This window comes from Chroicocephalus ridibundus, chromosome 5 (assembly GCF_963924245.1).
Source record: "Chroicocephalus ridibundus chromosome 5, bChrRid1.1, whole genome shotgun sequence".
Classification (NCBI taxonomy): Eukaryota; Metazoa; Chordata; class Aves; order Charadriiformes; family Laridae; genus Chroicocephalus; species Chroicocephalus ridibundus.
Genome location: NC_086288.1, coordinates 76432185 through 76444798, shown reverse-complemented (window position 1 = coordinate 76444798; position 12614 = coordinate 76432185).

Genomic DNA, 12614 nt, shown 5'->3' with positions numbered 1-12614 from the left:
GCCACCCTCCTTTTCTTCATCTGGCCCCAATGTTTTAGGAAGACCTCCCCAGCATCTCAATTAGTTGTAGCCTTTGGAAAGCAAAACAAAACAAAACAGCTCCCCAAAACTTGGTAATCGTCCTCTCCCTGGCCTGCAGTCAAGGATGTACACTCCTTTCCCACTCCGTTTTATTTCCTCTCTTATAAATGCAGACCTAGGGAATAAAAAACAATTCTTCCTTTCTGGCTGTTCTTGCCTACTCTTGGCAAACTTGGGTTGAACCGCAACTGTCCACTTTCCCACTATCCCTTCCTTTTTTAGAGGGGGAAAAGGAGGAAATTTGTATGAGATACACATTTGAGAGGGTGCTGGCATTTTTCTGCCTAAATCAAACTTTTGCAACCCCCCCAAAAATCTTTAGGATTGCCTTTGCATGCGTCTCTTCATCTGACAGAATTTGAGCAAGAACATTTAACTTTTCATAGTTTAATTATTTTTATTGACTTTCTTTTACCCTAGAGAATTCTTACTGCGTAAAATATCACTGACTATTTGATTAGGTACCCTTTCGCAGTGCTTTTCAAGACTTTCAAGGCAGCAATGTTAAAATAATAGTCATATATCAGCGTCGGTATAATGAAATGCTAAACAACCTCAGCTACTTGACAAGCCATTGTGTGCCCTGTGAACCTAAGGAGGAGTTTACTGAGGCGACTCATTAGACTTACGAGCTACAGCTATTTGTGGATACGTGTTAAATACGAACACAGAATAGTAAAGAAAACCTGGGGCAATTCCATGGGGGGAGGGGAAGAAAAAAAGACTTAAAAGTTTATTTTATGTCTCTAGGTACAACGAGTTCTTCAAGTATTAATGGGGGGAGGACAGTCAAATATTTAAATCGTTATTTTCTGAGCCTTTAAACTGGCAGAGACAGCTGATCTGGAAAAGAGTGATTTTTTTTTATTTTTTTATTTTCCAAGCAGCAAGAATGAGAAATACATCCTCTAAACAAGACTGAGCTAGGCAGCCTCATGTTTACAATATGTTGATATTACAGATTACCTCTGTGTATGCCAACTTTTGAGAAGCATTTTCGCTTCGCTTTGGAAACGAGACGCTTTTCCACATCACACTTTTCTTCACCAATCTATCTCAGGCTGAGGGCTAGTCAAACAGGTAACTTTAAGTCCACATAATGAATAATTAGCAAATATCACATAGGGAAAATTTGCTTTTATGACCTTCATCCTACTCTATGCCACAGTGGCAAACTGGAACGGAACCAGCTGCACAGATATGGACTGTGCTGGTATTTTGATTAAAGGTTTGGATTGAAATTTAGGCTAATGGTTTGTGCTAGTGGACTCCATATAAAAGTGAAACATCTCACTTATCTTCATTATTCCCTAGAGTGCAATGATGATGCTATGGAGACCTGCGGGATTTTTATCTTGCCTGGCTAGCAAGGTAGGATAAATCTGCTCCTCCGTTAGGTGCTGTCGTCTCCCCACTGAGTGGTGCTTGGACTGCACTGTCGAGTTCAGATCCACTGAGCTCGAGGCAGAGTGGCATCGGTTCACAGTCTCATGCCGATAACAGGAGGAACTCTTCAATTTAGACTTAAATAATTAAAGGACAATTAAAGTATTCAAAAAGATCAGGAAAGGGTTAGGCTATAATGGTGATTAAACTTTATTTATTTATTTATTTATTTATTTAAGCTGTGTAGGCTGGTATTTTGGTTTTGTGAAGCACAGGTTTAACACTGGAGTTAGGAACAGGGTTTCTGGGCTGACCAGTCCAGAGTGACTTTGTCACTCTGTAGGACAAAAAGAGGTGAAAGAAAGAAATCTGCTTTCTACTGTGTCTTAAACCTTCTGTTTTCTTGATTTGGTTCTTCAGCTGTAAATTTAGCAATTTAAAGCTTAGGGCTTTCAAAACTAAAAAAGTTGGAGTCCAGATGATGATATATCATAGTGCTAAAAAATGGTGGTAAATTGGGAACTAAACTTCCTTGTTTTTGAGTTGTTGGAATTAGTTGTCCAGGTTACGTTAATCCCGGAGCTGGTGTGAGTTCACAAAATTAGTTTTCAAGAGCTCAAGTGACATCAGTATTACGTAGAGATGAACGAAGTAAAAGAAGGGTTGGTGTTACACTGTTATATTCTGGTTTGTAGTAAGGCACTGGTTATTCCGGTTCTAAATTGGTCTTAAAGCCAGAACCAGGGTTTGAAGAACTGTAATGAAAAGTAGAGAGCCCCAGCGTCTGTGGTACTCATAAACATCAGGAATAAGGTTGGTCTCTGCATAAGCCATGGATTTGCCTATTGTTCATGGATTGGTAGACCAGTTTTAATTTAGTCTAGGATGATTAATCTTGAAATTTAATACTCTGAATCTCTTCAAAATTCTTCAGGTCATAAAGAAGAAGGAAAGGCATAGCTCTCTACTGGGACTAAGTCATTATGCCCCTTTTATTGTGGTCATCGGTCCTTTTATAAAGACTAGGTTTAGACTTACAGCTTATAAATCTACAGCATTAAAATATATATATCATGTAAGTCTAGAAACCAATTGACTTCAGTGTACTGTAGGGCTCAAAGAGATTTTAATTGAGCTGGCATCTACCATGTCATAAGCCTCATGTTTCTTTAGGAGGTATTGCTTGTTCCTCCAGCTTTTAATTAATCTTAGGTTATGGTTTGGTTTAGGATTTGCAAATCCAAATAGTTAAAAAACCTAGATGACTTCAGAATTTTGAAAAGCTGATAGTTAGAAAGGAAGCTGTTTTCCGTCATCACTAAGGCTCAATGTTTTATTCCCTAGTATGGCATACTATACCCAGTCCTGCTGCAATTAATTTAGAAGTACAGCTAAGTTTAGGATTTTCAAAGATGAAGAATTGAGAACTCAGTGCTTGTCTGTATGCTGTAGAGCTCGTAAAGGTTTAGTCTCCCGTGTGTGTAAAGTATTACATCCTCATTTACTCTAGGCTCAGAGGCCTTAGGTTTCATCAGGATGAAGATTCCTGGTGTTTATCAGTGGTTTTATCTCATTTTATTAAAATTAGGATTAATTTCTGATTAAGCTTTGTGCACATATATCCAGCTTCTGGGGTTCAATATATTTGGGAATATTCAATGGAAAAGAGGACTCTCATGACTAGACATTCCCATCCCGCATGACATCTTACCTACCTGGTCCTGAAGGAGAACATATGTGAAAAAGCCCTTTCTTCATTTGCTTAACACGGTGTTCTTCTCTACATTATTAATCAAAATCCAACTTAAATCCATGCAAAGGACCTGAGTTCAGTGACTGCCTGTGGATCTTGCAAGTGCCTGAATACCTGAGGAAGAAAGAGAAGGTGCTCAGCATGACGAGATGCCCCCTTTCCTTCTAGCCGTCTAGTTCAGGCACAGTGTCATAGCAAGGAAATGAGAGGCTCTGCTTTAAGGAGAGTTTGCTGGAAGGAATGGAGAAATGATAAGCTGTAAGGAGAGTTTGCTGGAAGGAATGGAGAAATGATACACAGCTATTTGCCAGGGATTATGGAAAGAAAGGCAGTTTCCAGAGTACTAGCAGACAGTTCTTTACTTCTCAAAACATTACTCATTTAGCTGAAATGAATCCAGCGTGTGAAACAAGGACCCCTCCTACAAGAGCGCAGAGGGCAGGGGAAGAATCATTTATGAACTCTTTTTATTTCTTTTCTGTCAATCCTACTCACTAGGATTTTTTCCTGCTTAAGAAGTCAAGTCTTCTACTTTAAATGTTAACAAAATTTACTTTTCCTATATTGGAAGGTAATCTACTATCCTTTTTGGAAGCTTAGTGTAATAGAAAGGTCTAGGTCTATCCACCTAGTACTCTACCTGATCTGAGTTTCCATCATAATCCTTCCCATAAAACTGGCATTTCTTTTCTGGTACATGCGAAGGAATTGTGTTACCAAAGCAAAATTTCCAAATAAAATGATAAATGTATATATTCAGTGTAAAACTTATCTACTTGTTTTCTTTTTCCCATGTGTTCTGTATTACTGAATAGGATTTGACAACCTGTTTTTTCTCTTACTCTTTCAGAACTCACAAAACTTCTGTTTCTCTTTCATTATAAACATTGAGAACATGGTTTGCTGCCTTCTTTACTCCTTTTTTTTTTCCCCAAAGCTCTCTATTTTAAATAGCTAAATCATTAAAAGCCTCACAGAACCCCCAAGATCAATATAACACGCCATGCTCCATAACAAAGCTATGTCATATTTAAGCTCTAGTATCTGTATTATCTGTAGTACTCTATACCATCTTTAGTACTCTATGTTATGGTACATCAGATAGGGTTATTACTATGTAAATTAGCCAAATAATGAACTGCGGAAGTGTTTATTCAAACCAATATTGTAAGACTCTGAATGTGTGGAAACATTCCCTCATACAAATGGGATCACATAAAGGTCAATGTCTGTAAAATAAAGCATATATCAAAATAGGATCTAAGTAAGAATCAATATCAATATATCCCATTCCCTCATCATAAGCATATATAAATATGTCACTCACAAGAAATATATTGTGTCCTTTTCTGTTTGTAATTGCAACATCACTGCTTACCTACAGTAAGTTATAGAGCATGCCTTCAGGCATGAATTGCCCTTAAAATAAAATTCTACTGTATTATTATTTTATATTGACAATCTTTATAAAGGCAGTGTCTCAGAAGCTGAAGCTGTGTAATAGAACTTGTATGCCACCTATGCTCAGTTCCTAACCAGTTTCTTTAACTTCAGAAAAAACTTGCTTTTGTTCAAACTAAGTAGAAAGACCTATCTGCCAAGGAGGTCTTCCACAGGGAGCAGAATGAAGAAAAAAAGTGGATTGGTGAGGTAGATTGGGTAGAGTTCAACAAATGGTGCATGACAGAGAAAGCAGGAAATATTTTCACTTTCAGAAGAGGTACTATGCGAGCTGCAGAGGTGACATTCAGTTGAGATGGTCAAACTTATTATTGTACCAGGCAATTTTTGCATGTTTCATGCAGATTTTTCAATTAGCCAATGTAGTCAGGTCTACTTGTACCTTGAAAGCACATGTAGACAGTAATAAATGCTCGTAGTGATTCATTCAGCTGTATAGGTCTGGCAGAGATGGAATTTTTCAGACCTATGGATGGAATTTTAGATACTTTGTTCAAGGCTGTTGAGTCAAAAACTACCAGTGCCAATATTCTCAATAAATTACAGTGCTGCCCGAAAACTGGAAAGAAGAATAAGTCAACATGTATTTTATCCAACAGGAACTGATTAATTGATACCCAAAGGAAAATGTATTTCAGTTCATAAAATCATGGAATAGTTTGGGTTGGAAGGGACCTCTAAAGGCCATCTAGTCCAACCCCCCTGCAATGAGCAGGGACATCTTCAACTAGATCAGGTTGCTCAGAGCCCCGTCCAACCTGACCTTGAAGGTTTCTAGAGATGGGGCATCTACCACCTCTCTGGGCAGCCTGGGCCAGTGCTTCACCACCCTCAGCATAAAAAATTTCTTCCTTCTATATAGTCTGAATCTACCCTTTTTTAGTTTAAAAACGTTACCCCTTGTCTTATCACAACGCGACACAGGCCCTGCTAAAAAGGGGTTAATCAAGAGCAGTCTACTAAGAGAAAACAATGAGAAAAAAGGTTGCTTTAAATTTTACATTTGGCATTTCCAAGGCGTTGTATCAAATAAAATAATTTTGAAGAAAAATCATACCTATTCCTGCCTTTCCTTGGTTCACATTTTACTTGTATTTTCTGTCTTCCCCTCCCCTCTTTCCCTTTTTAACAGGTTTTAAGGATATTTCTGCTAATGCTGTCTGTCTCACTACTTTTCCGTGTACTTACCATCCCATGACTGTAACAGGAATCATGATCTGAGTGAGTGACGGAAGGCTGGCTTTGATGATAACTCCTTCTCTGCTCTCAAGTTATTGACTTTTCTCTCAGCTCAGTTTTCCCTCCTATTACTGTTACTCCTACAAGTGTTCAGGAATGGAGCACTCCACTGAACGTTCATTTGAACTTCTGCTGAAAATCCGCCCAAGATCAGCAGAATATCTTATCTAGTGTTTCCTCAGTATAAATAAGAGGCCTTTCTGTTTCGGGAGGTCTTGCTTTTGAAACTTTCTTCCCACAAATGCAGTGAATCCAGATTATTTTTTTAACCATTTTTCTGCTGTAAAACCCGTCATTCTTTCTTTTTTATATTTGATGTTATCAAGACGCTATTTGAGTGAAACAATGCTAAGGAAAGGATGTGTTGCGCTAGAAACATTTATACACCAGCATTTTTAATTTATGACCCAAAGAAAACCAGATAAAATAAATGTAAGAATTTATCACCTCTGCTTTCCTGTCAGGATTGAAGTATGCCAGGGAATCAAAAGCAATTGAGTGACTGTTTCTCATGAAGTCACTACCATAACTCTCTCATAATCATTTGCAAAATGAACACAAAACGCAGGCTGCAAAAGACTCGCTACTTTCACAACAATGGAATAAGTTTGTATGTTTGGTGAGTAACTATGTTTGAGCTGGCAGGAGATAAGTTTTTTACTCCACTACTTGAAATATTCTTTCTCCTTATTTCATTACCGGGGGCAGCAGGCAGAAACTATATTATGTGAAATTGTGCATTACTGCATCCCAGTCCTCTCGTCTTGCTTGATTTAAACAGTCAAATATATTGTTAAAGTAAGTGCTTGGTCTGTATGGTGACAAGGACTGTGCAACTATCTAATTGCATAAATAAAATTAGCTATTTAAATGGTTTTGTTTAGTTCTGGCCTTTTTTATGATGAAAATGTGTGTTTTTGATCAGATCAGATATGCTCATTGAAAAAAGATTCTACGTAATTAAATTGCAGTGGCTATAACAGACGACTACTTGACTGTGTTGTGTTAACTGTATTTGTAAAACGAGTTACGAAGATTTTGTCCTTTTTCTAATATTCGGCAACACAGACTGCTGCCTTCGGTTCTGATTAATATATTTTTCCAGAGTATCTTCACACACAGCGGACTGTATTTCTTCTTTTGTATTTTCTCCAATTGTGTTCTAATTGCAAAGATCACTGCACAGAAGAATAAAAGCTCCGACCATGAAAGAGTTTTCTGCATTTTGATGAAATATCAAATATAAAAGTTAAATTGCCTGTATCTCACCAAGCATCATAGGGTACTTTAGAGTTTAGTGGAAATAAATAATTACAGAGTAAAAAGGCTATCTGAGATGATGGATGCTCAGGGGAGAGGGAATGGATTTTTCACTGCCAGGTCACTGGCTTGAGGCTGACCCATTTCAGTGGAGACTGGATGTAGTTACCTTCTGAGAGCTCATTGCTGGCTCCAAGAAATTCGTTTGTGAATTAATCTAGTTCTGTGTAGATGTGTCTTTAGGATGCAGAAAAAGATGCTGTACGCACTTAAAGTTTCAGAAGAAAAAATGGGATACTTCTAGAGACTTTATCATAAGACTAAAATTTTCACTGAAAATGCAAATAAGTGGGTAATAGCAATACAGTGAAGCCTGTACTGCCGTACCTCCGTGTTTGCTCTGTGCATCAAGGACTTGAGTTTCTCAGACTATTCACAGATTACTACGGACAGTAATTATTCTTTCTAAAAGATACCTGGTTAAATGTAAGAAGAAATTCTTTAACTACTACTGAACAAAACTGCTTCCATAAGCAAAATTCAATGTAAGCAACTGTTGCAGAATTGGACCCTAAGCAAAATTCATGATCAAAAAAAAGTTTACCGTAATGTTAAACTATAGAAAAATCCAGACTGATTTTTAATGAAAGTATGTTCTCTCCCCACACCACTCAAGTGGGTGGACTGCATGGCAGGGACTGGGGGAGCAAAGCCCTCCCACTGGAAGAGAAGATCAGGTTCGTGACCAACTGAGGAACCTGGAGATACAGAAGTCTATGGGACCTGACGAGATGCATCCCAGAGGGAATTGGCTGATGTAGTTGCCAAGCCACTCTCCATCATATTTGAAAAGTCATGACAGTCAGATGAAGTCCCCGGTGACTGGAAAAAGGGAAACATTGCACCCATTTTTAAAAAGGGTAGAAAGGAGGACCCTGGGAACTACTGCCCCGTCAGCATCACCTCTGGGCCCGGCCAGATCATGGAACAGATCCTCCGAGAAGCTCTGCTAAGGCACATGGAGGACAGGGAGGTGATTTGAGAGAGCCAGCATGGCTTCACCAAAGGCAAATCCTGCCTGACCAACCTAGTGACCTTCTATGATGGAGTGACTATATCACTGGACAAGGGAAGAGCTACATCTATTGTCTATCTGGACTTCTGTGAGGCCTTTGTCATGGTCCATCACAACATCCTTCTCTCTGTATTGGAGAGATATGGCTTTGATGGGTGGACTGTTCAATGGATGAGGAATTGGTTGGATTGTCACATCCAGACAGAGGGTAGTGATCAATGGCTCAATGTCCAGACGGAGGTTGGTGACAAGTGGTGTCCCTCACGGGTCTGCGTTGGGACCAGTACTGTTCAATAACTTCATCAATGACAGATAGTGTGATTGAGCACACCCTGAGCCAGTTTGCTGATGACACCAACCTTAGTGGTGTGGTTGACATGCCTGAGGGAAGGGATGCCATCCAGAGGGACCTGGGCAGGCTGGAGAAGTGGGCCCGTGTGAGGTTCAACAAGGCCAAGTGCAGGGTCCTGCCCCTGGATGGGGACAACCCCCAGTATCAGCACAGGCTGGGGATGGAGGGATGGAGAGCAGCCCTGCCGAGAAGGACTTGGGGGTGCTGGGGGGTGAAAAGCTGGACGTGAGCCGGCAACGTGCACTCACAGCCCAGAGACCCCCCGCAGCCTGGGCTGCATCCCCAGCAGCGTGGGCAGCAGGGCGAGGGGGGGATTCTGCCCCTCTGCTCCGCTCGGGGGAGACCCCCCTGCAGTGCTGCCTCCAGCTCTGGGGCACCAACAGCAGAAGGACACGGAGCTGTTGGAAAGGGGCCAGAGGAGGCCACGGAGATGCTCAGAGGTCTGGAGCACCTCTCCTATGAGGACAGGCTGAGAGAGTTGGGGTTGTTCAGCCTGGAGAAGAGAAGGCTCCAGGAAGATCTTATTGTGGCCTTCCAGTACTTAAAGGGGACTTATAAGAAAGATAGTGACAAACTTTTTAGCAGGACCTGTTGTGATAAGACAAGGGGTAATGGTTTTAAACTAAAAGAGGAAAGATTTGTACTAGGTATAAGGAAAAATTTTTTTGTGCTGAGGGTGGTGAGACACTGGCCCAGGTTGCCCATAGAGGTGGTAGATGCCCCATCCCTGGAAACCTTCAAGGTCAGGTTGGACGGGGCTCTGAGCAACCTGATCTAGTTGAAGATGTCCCTGCTCATTGGAGGGGCGTTGGACTAGATGGTCTTTAAAAGGTCCTTTCCTACCAAGACCTTTCTACGGTTCTATGAAATTCAGGAAAAAGGCACACACAACCCCAAGGGAAACTTTCTCATGATTTATTTTGTTAAGAAGACACCTTTCAGATTTCCAGTTGTGAATTAGGCAGTTATTAAAAAGTAACACAGTTAGCCCATGACTGATCTTTTTGTAACTGCTTTTTCCCTTTGGTTAAGATCTTGAAATATGGTCTGTGTGATATCGTCTAGTCTAAGTGAGACCTCCATAGTTTGTTTATGTGTGCATTTCATTCTGCTATTAAATAAACATTTGTTTGGCTTCGTAATACCATGATGACCCTTTCACTAGTTATTATATATTCTGAAACAGGCACAATAGTAGAAAGACAGACAAAAGTATGAAAAGCATGCTCCCCCTTACAATGGAAGTGTCAGGAATGCTTTTTTTTTTTTTTTTGCAAAACCCCCCTTTGCTTTCTTTGATTTTTTTTCCCCACAAAACTACAGAAAATTAAGAACTCGCTTTCTTCATCTTTTATTTAAATGCACTTTGTTTCTTGGTCAAATTCACAACATATGTTACTGTTGCCTCTTCCTTTCAATAGCATCTAATGATCTCTACTCCACAAAGACACATAAATGTTTAAAGTGTATTATTGTTGCTGTTATCAAGTATTACTATAAATAGGGCCTAGATTCTTTGCTAATGCTTTCAGGGGCAAATTTTTTTTGTATTCTGTGTACATAGTAAAAAAATCCTGCTCTGGAGTATTCATAGCGTGTGCGCGTGTAAGCAAAATAGACAGGTACAAAGTGGTGACGAGAAGTCTTCAGAAGCAGCGAGACTGGGCGGGTCAGCTGGAGAGGCCTAGGTATGACTGTCAGCAAACGACTGAGACTTTTGGGGTTGGTTCAGAAGAATTTTAACTAGTTATTTTACAACATGTACGGGAGAGGCTGACACTGTGGGCCGGTGAGTTCAAATAAATCAAGAGGCTTACTAGACATTTCAATAATTGAACAATTCATGTCCTTAAGCCACATATTTGAACAATGTCAGGGGATGGCTGTTCTTTGAAATAATTTTCAGTGTGCTGTGCCGCATTGTGAATTTGCAGATGGCAATATGAGAATGTTTGTAAAAGTAACAACACGTTAAATGTAATTTGCAAATGATCCTCTATCCTAAAGCGCTAAAACAGGATCCCTCCGTGATTTCCTCCATGTCTTTGCCACGGAGGTGTAGAAATGACTTAGGAGAAATGAACTGAGAGGAAGAAAACACCAGAGTGCCGGTGAGGAAAGCTTTGCAACTGATTTCAGAACACAAATGTTTTTGTTAGTGCTAGGGGACACGCAGGAAACAAGGACAAGGATTCATTGCCATCACTCTGACACTCAGCGGCCCCGTAAGAAAAGTCGTTATTGGTAAGGATTAACTGGTCAGCCTGGGCATGCCTATTGGCTTAAGGAGTTGGTATTTTACTCTGTAAGCAGTTTTCATTTGGTTCTTTTAATCACATCTGGGTTGATATATTCTGTCTGCTTTGACAAAATGTATTTTTTGGATGTGACGAATATGAACAAGACCTTCAAATTATTGAGGAGCCCATTTCCAGCTAGTTTATTTCGACCTCTCCCATGGCATTATTTTTTCTAGATCCAGGGCCATGAAACGCACTTTGTTGCCCTCAGAATCCAGATGAATTGACTCTCTGACCATTGTACAAGACTCCTGAATCTTTTTAGAGAACATATAGGATAGAAGAAGGTTACCTGGGCAAGGGAAGCTCACATTTTGGGTATTTCCTTTATCTGACTGAAAACAGCAGGATTTAAGAGCTGAACTTTCAAATTCATTGGTTAATTAGGTAAAATAAATGCAGTTCAGTAGCACACAGAAGCTAATGGCATTTTAGCTTAATTTCTTTTGCAGAAGAAAAGTAAAAAGGATAGCAAAGTGATCCCTCTAGTATAAGTCATTTTAGCGTGGAACTGTCGTGTATCATTGATCTATCTCAAAATCCAGTGCTAAGAGTCTATGTAACTACCATCTTACATTATCATATAACCATTGTTTACTTCACAATTTCAATGTGTTTCTTTTTATAACAACCCTTTGTGGTTAGAAGGTTTTAGTCTGTTCATTTCATACCCGAGGAAGAGAAACACAAAGGAGAGCTTTTATTAGCATGCCCAAGTCCTATTTTAAAATTACTTCGATGCCAAAATTTCACCCAGTACTATTGATATTCAAGCACCTAAAGGCCATGTTTGAAATTATTAGCTGTGAAATATTGAGGCACCAAAAATAGGTCAATACAGTCAGAACAACAATAATTAACATTTCATATGAGACAACATCAGAACAAACTGCATGTTGCTGTACCTTCTTTAGCTGTTACTGCTGGTTCGGGAGCTGAAGACTTAAAGGGTGACATCATTCAAAAAAAGCCAAGAATGGAGAGCAAAAAGCAGCTCTCATCAGCCATCTGAGGACCTGTATCTCAAGATATGGCTACTCAAGAGTTATTCTGTATTAATCCCTATGGATTTTTTTAGATTCCATGAAAATTTTCTTGAAATAAGAACATTTGCATGAAAAAAATCACAAGCTAGCAGGTTGATTAAGTTTAGCTGTGCTATAAAAGACCCTGAAGAGATTTAGTAGATTAGGTGTTATTGACACGAAGTTAGGGCAATATCAAGTACTACTTATGATGTAATTTAAAAAGGAAATATGCAAAGATAGCAACTAGGCGCAATTTCCTATGTGTCACCTTCAAGTATGCTATTATCTAAGATATCAGGAACTGGTGTCCAAAGGTAATTTGTGTGACAGAAAATGCAGTTAAATACATATAGTTTTCAGAAGCGCCATGCTAAATTAAGCACTTACCTCATTCAAAAAGTGAATGCGAATGGTGAGTTGCCACGGAACTCTATCTGTCCACATCTGTGAAGGATATTAGGCCATAAACACATTTACAGATTGCAGGGATAATATTCAAAATATCAGTCTGAAATAATTCGGTGGTTCTTGTGAGTCTGCAGACAGGCTGAAATTAGTGCCTCTCCAGAGCGTTAACTATTTAATCATTGGTTGAATGGTAGAAGAAAGAAAGAGAGAACAATTTTATGGGAAACTGTGGAATTTATGACTGTTCTGTTAAATATCAAAACACCACTTC